This window comes from Bidens hawaiensis, unplaced genomic scaffold, assembly GCF_021521415.1.
Source record: "Bidens hawaiensis isolate Kalapana, Puna unplaced genomic scaffold, B.hawaiensis_p1.1 tig00041253_1, whole genome shotgun sequence".
In the NCBI taxonomy this organism is placed as follows: domain Eukaryota; kingdom Viridiplantae; phylum Streptophyta; class Magnoliopsida; order Asterales; family Asteraceae; genus Bidens; species Bidens hawaiensis.
Genome location: NW_027505711.1, coordinates 136,140 through 143,251, shown reverse-complemented (window position 1 = coordinate 143,251; position 7,112 = coordinate 136,140).

The window sequence follows — 7,112 nt, the reverse complement described above, 5'->3', positions numbered from 1 at the left end:
GGAGGAACCCCCCCTTCTCAGTGACAAGCTCACGGTGTCTGTTTTGCAGGTTATCAGAAGAACCATCTTCTCTGGGTCTAACCCCTCGTGGGAAACATCTATCTAACCCCCAGGTTACTCGTAATCTGCCCGGGGTCCAGTTAGTGTTTCTTCAGATAAACTAAGTTGGTTTCGTGGTGCTCGAAATCATAATAGTTTTATCTAAGCGTGTCTTATGCATGTTCTAACTTGTATTAATGTTTATTATGATTTCTTATTTATTATGTCTGTCAAGTAAATCTTGATCATTAAAATGCTTGATGACATTAAAATCACTAGCATTGTTTTACAAACTTACAATCACATAATACAAACTCATGCATAAATGATGTGGCGATTAAATTTGCATCTTAGTATATTACACAATCCAAATATTCTAATACCGGACTGTTATTATAATGATTGAACTCTTACTATCCATTTGAATACATTAAGTTCAACATATAAGTATGTTCCTAACCCTGTGATTATTTGGGTCTCTATCTATTGATGAGCATATATAAATAGTACTCCAAGCTCTTGTTGTAGCTAATAATATTCATACTCATAACTCATGTAGGTGGTTTCTTCTTAAAATGCAATTAAGAAATAAAAAACAAAGGAACCTATAAGAAGTTGAAAATTCAACCTAAGATCACTTACCGGTTTAAACACATGCAGACGATGCAACTAGGGTCGTCCCTGAGAAACTTTAAATATTTTTGGGTTGAATGCGTGAAAAATTTGGATCTTAGGTATAGAAAGTTTATAGATATTTTTTATTATATTATTCGTGAGAAAACTTTCCAATAGCTTACCCATCCTAGGAATGTGATCGTCAAAATACACTTATTTAAGACGGGATGTTTCTTTTGAACTCAACGTTTCTTTTGTTCACGGTTGAAATGAGACTACTAAGGGCTTACCCATCATTATTATAGACTAGAATAACATATAACAGTCTCAACTTCCGGCAAAATGTGTGAGCTTTCAGGTTAAAAACGTTTTTCCGGCAATATACAACTAATAGAGTTAATCCTTTGTTAGTTGGGATAGGAAATTCCTAACTTAAGTTTTTTTTTCCTTTTTCCATTTTATGTTGTGTAATACTTGTTTTTCTACCCGTTCTAATACCCAAAGATATATTTTTATTTAAATTTTGTTTTTAAAAATACGGGTTTAACAAAATGTTTTAGACGATTTTTTCTCATAATACCGTATCATTAAAAATAGAAAAAAACTTTACAATTTTGACGTTTTATGATGAAATAATTTGTAATAAATTTTTTAAATGGATAGCCATGAATTGGTTTTTGCAAATCTGTAATAAAGTTTTGCAACTTGGATCTTCTATGAATTATGATGAAATTATTTTGTCTATCTATCCATTCATAAACGACATAAATAACATGGGACCTATTACTTAGCTACATCCTTTAAAGCTCACAACATACCAGCCGACAACTAACTTACGTTTTATGATAAAGGTACAACCTTTGTAATAACATTCTGTGAACAAAGATGTTCAAATCTGTATGAATCATTAAGATGAAAGATGTCAATTCTAGAAAGATTTGACACAAAATAGAATCTCTAAACTAATTTAGTAAGTTTTGAATGTAACAAAATCTGGTCATTTAAGGGGCTATTTGACAATTTTATACCGAATTATCAAGAAGTCTGACTGACTAGGAGGTAGTATCTGAACCATTCTGCGTATCTTTGAAGCATATAATCATTAAGTGATTTCAATATTTCATAAACCTTTAAGAGATGTCTTTTTAATAAACCAAACACGCTATATCTTTAACCGATTTAGAGATAGCATCCTAATAGAATAATTAAGAGGCTACTAAATAGCCTCTAAGCCTTTTTTTTATCTTCTTCCTTTGCCATTGCATCCTCTACCTATAAAACACGCAATCATACCGAAAACCGATACATTATAATAAGATTTAAAATTGCTATTTTAGAATGTAAAGAAGCCATAAAAGTTAACACACTTGGTTTACTTCCTTTTTTCGGGACGAGGAATGAAACAAGTACCAAATCTGTAAACATCTTGAAAATCGTATTTCATACAAATATATGTTTCATTTTGTTGCTCCAAGATATGTATTGGTTTATTGATTGATTGGTTAATTTCAGGACTATGGATTCTTCTTGTGTTTGTGTCCATTTTTATTTTGAGCCTGAGCTTGTTTTACTACATTTTTTTGGAATGGCTATGTATTATAAACACGTGAAACTACCCGGCCCAAAACAGGCCAATTTTTTTTCTTGTGTTTTTTTTTGAACGTTTTTACAACATGATTTTGAGGTTTAAATAGTTGTTGGCGTGAATGTAAAGAAATTAAATTTGTTTTATTAAAAAAGAGATTCAATGTATACTATAATATTAATTAGTTCAATGAAATGAATTGAATTTAAACTGTAAATTGACCTTTTACCATTATTAGTAATTTGGAATTTAGTGTTTGGTTGTGTTCAATGAATCAGCCGGCTTATGCACAAAGTATGTTTAATTAAATACATTTATATTCACAATAAACATTAAGTAGCGGCATATTCACATTATATTAGTTAATCCCACGTGTGGATAAATCGTATCGGATTCGATTAAAAAATTTACAACCGATTGAACCAGAATGTACTGGGAGGGTCAATCGGGTTAAATATTTTGCCCTGTAATTCCATATAAGTACAACCCCAAGTGCTCAACTCAAAAAATAACCGTAAAGTACATTAATAAACATCACACACAAATCAAACACCACACACAAACAATAATCGAGTCAAATAGGAAGTTTGTGGTATATGAAATTAATTGATTACAAAATATAATATGTAAAGAAACCAACCTTGCATTTGCAGGATAAAAATTGGTTGACTAATGATTAATAGTTTATTGTGTTTACTTGTTTTAGTTTTATCCGCTAGATTAAAGATCATTTTTAAAAAAATATGAGCTGCAAAAAAAATACAAAATATATCTTGGTTTTAAACCGGTTTGCCGATTTAAACCGATATTTAAAAAAAAACCGTCGGTACGATGTTCTAGCAAACCTCTTAAGATATCGGGCTCTAAATACCGGCTGTCTTACCGAAATCCGGTATAACTGGTTCAACCGGCCGGTACATACCGTTTTTTAAAACATTTGGCTTTTCGTTTGATAATTGATTGGGGTGATGGTTTGTTAAAAGATATTTACGATCATTTGTTCAAACTAGAGAAAGAAAAAAAAAGGTTTTGGTTGCTAACATAATATCAAATTATGATGTTCACTAGAGTTTTGGTTGTGGTCACCTTCATGAAATGTAGAAGTCTTGGGAGTTGGTTTCTTGTATTAATCTATGTATGAGGTCATGTATAACGAGTAACTCGGGCATGTGGTCTTAGTGTAGTGATGTCTCATGTACGTTATCGGTTAAATCTTTCATATCATTAATCAAAAACACTGTTTTTCTACTTTATAAACATGTTGTTCGATTGGGTAAAATGGATTCCTAAAGAATTGATTTTTTTTGCTTGGATGTGAGGCTCGAGAGAGTCCCGGCTAAGACAGAACCGACCAAAAGGAATGTGTGGATCGCTTTCACCATTTACAATGTTTGTGGTATTACACAAGAGGTTTGGCATCGGGGGATAAATTGGTGTAGAATGCATGTTTCAAGAGGGAACTAAGTCAAGCTACGGTTACAATTCAAACAAATTACCCGAGGGTCAAAGGCATATAGAAAAATGGTGTCATGCACCATCGTTGCTACTCATTGATTCATTTGGAAAGCTTGAAACGATAGAATTATTAATAATAAAAAGAAACATTCGAAAAAGGTTGAGGAGGATATCTAGACGAATACATTTCTTTGGATTAAAAATATGTCAAAATTCGGATATCTAGATTGGGAAGACCGGTGCATGTTTAATGTTTAATGTTGATCTTTAGTTCTCTTTTATACTATTTGTTTAGCTCTTTGCTAGCTTTTTATTATAATGAAATTGCTTTACTAAATCCTTCTCTCTTTTTTAGCACGAAATGGGGAGGCCCATTTGTTTAGGCCCATTTTATGAGAATGTGGTACCATCCGCTCACTCAACTTGATTTTTTCGCCCTTGGGCCCTGAAAAAAAAACAAAAAATAATTAAAAGTAAGCGACAAAAAACACTGGAAAAGGACCCACAAAAAATTAAAATATAACAATTATTATTATTATTACTACTATTATTATTATTACAAACAAAATCATATATGTATTGGTAGTAAATTTGAAATGGGTTCTTAATTCTTAAAAGCTTAAAAAGTTCATTAAATGTCTAGATGTAGAAATCATATATTATAAGACTAAGCATTCTCATCCCATCCTCTATAATTATATGTGGGGAGTCTGTAAATTATAGGGTGGGGTTATTAGTGATTGTGAGTATAAATTATAGGGTGGAGAGAGAAATGTAGTGATTTTTTGTAAATTTGGGGAATATTGTTTGTCCCTATTTATTTTTTAATATTTGTTGGATTGGTTGTGAGTAGAGGAGAGACAAAACTGTAATGATAAAGGTATAAAAATATTATTTAATTGAACAGGAGAGAGAAATATAGTGTTTTTTAGTGTAATTATAGAGATAAGGACGGGGAATGAGATGAGAATGCTCTAAAACTATTAAAACTTTTTAATATAATAAAGAACACATATATGATATATGCTATTTTTTAGAAGGTAGGTTGATAAAGAGTCTTGTTTTATTTGGAAAGAGATTAAAAGGAGCTTTAAAGAATGTTTAAGCTACCAAAAATATAGCGCTAACGTTAATCTTAGTAATTAGGGGTGTAAACGAAGCGAGCCTGACTAGGCTCGAGCTTGAGTCGTTTTGACTTACGAGAGCTCGAGCTCGAGCTTGAGCTTGATTTGATCGAGCACTTTTTCTAAAGCTCAAGCTCAGCTCGTTTATTATGTATTAACTAATTTGTATATGTTTATTAATATTTTTATACATGAGAGCCCATAAATGAGCCTAAGCTCAACGTCTCTATTGTGAAATTAATACATAGAAGTACGTAAGAGGTAAAACATTAAAATACACAAAGCTCGAGCTTGATAACTAAGCGAGCTTAATTTGAGCCTCAGGCTCAGCTTGAGCTCGAAAAATATTGGCACGTTTTGAGCTCTATATCAATTCGAGTTCCAGTAGCTTATGAACAGCTCGGCTCGTTTGCACCCCTATTAGTAACTTACATTTGTATCAAATTTAATTGCTAAACTCAATAACGTAAACATGCATTACAGTCTTAGACCAAAATGCCCCCCACCATCTCTCCAAATTCTACATAACTTGCTTTTGTTGGCTTCGTTGTGGGGATACAGAGTAAAGAAGTATGTTAAAATTACAAAAGAGGGCATTTTCCATGGATGTCCTTAAAGCAAGAAAATAGTCAACATAAACACACATTACTATTTTATAATATGCATAGCTCAAAGATGCCTATTATAATTATGTTTTTTAAAGTAGTAACAAACAAAAAAAAGTTTTGAGTCGTGTATCGTTTTAACCAGTACTAGTTAGAATGATAAACGAGTATAATCGAGCGAAACTAGTTTCTCATTTGTGATGCAATAAAAAATTGGAAGTATTTAAATGCCTATCTGCCTATTATCACAAGCTTTAACAATTGGGATCTTCTAGGTGACTGTACGACCTTATTTTACGTATAAAAACTTACTCTATAAGCTCGGCATCATCATTTCCTAGTTATACATTATTAAAAACGTTATGTTTTTCTATACTTAAATTTTTATTTACGTTTGAAACGTGATAAACTAATAAAGGAAACTGATTAGTAGTTTGTCCATACATCTTACATAAATTATATATTTATATAAAGTATTATGAGTGGATTATACATATAAGACTCACTAACCTAGTAACCTTCATCTTTGTCATCCTTGAGATGGTGTGGAAGGACAACTTCATGAAAAATGTATAATAAGCGATGGATGACAACGAGAGAAATATTATCAAACCCTCGTTGCGGGTACTCTTATACTTTAACTAGAAATCAAAGCTATGAAAAAGACGACTCAAAGGGCCAAACAAATCATTTATGATTTACCTTTGTCTACATATGAAAAAGAACACTTAGCAAAGTTATCATTGATTCGAAAACCAGACATTTTGGTCCAACCAATTAAGCTAGGAAAAGTAAATATTGGGTCAAAAACACATCATTCTTCATGTGTATATAATATAAAACAAGCAAATTCTGTTATTCTATAAACTAATCCTATTTGCTTTATAATGGTCAAAGAAAATATATATCTTTAGTTTGAAAATACAAAATCAATATTAAATTTTGTAAATTCAACATTTTGTATATATGAAAACCTCGACAATTTATAACTCAGTTTTTTTTATTTTACAAAAAAAAAAAAGAAAAAAAAAAGAACTTTAGATAAAGCAAAAGCTCTTATGAGTTAGTGACTTGTTACCATAATATCCACCTAGAATGAGAATGAATCTAGAAGGCAGTAGAGAATAACTTATTATGGGTAGTGATTGATGTATAAGTATTCTCAATTTGTTTGAGACATATAATAGTTGGAACAATGACATAAAATATAAAATAAAACACTCTTTAAACAAGTTGATAAATATCAAATAGTATATGGCCTAATGGTATCTCGGTGTGTTATAAGATGCTCCCTCTTTTAGAGCTTGAGAATTTGAGTTCCTGGTTGACATTGATATGGTGTTGTTAGTAGTAGATTAAATTGTCAGTTCAAAAATAAAAAAATCAATAAATTTGCGAATTAGAAAACTATTACATCGACCCATTCTTTACAAGTGAAATCTAAATTTGACATGTGTGGTTAAATCTTAAAAGTTAAACTATAGTCTAGAATTAAAACTAACTTTTATATAACGTTAATGAAACTAAATGACTGGGTAAAATGTGTGAGTTAATAACATTTATGATTAACACATTTTTTTCAATTCAAAAGGAATCACTTAAAATCACTATTTTTATTTCTTTTTATTTTACCAAAAACTCGACCTAAACATATGACCCCTTATGATGTTTCCGTCCTTATTTTATGGT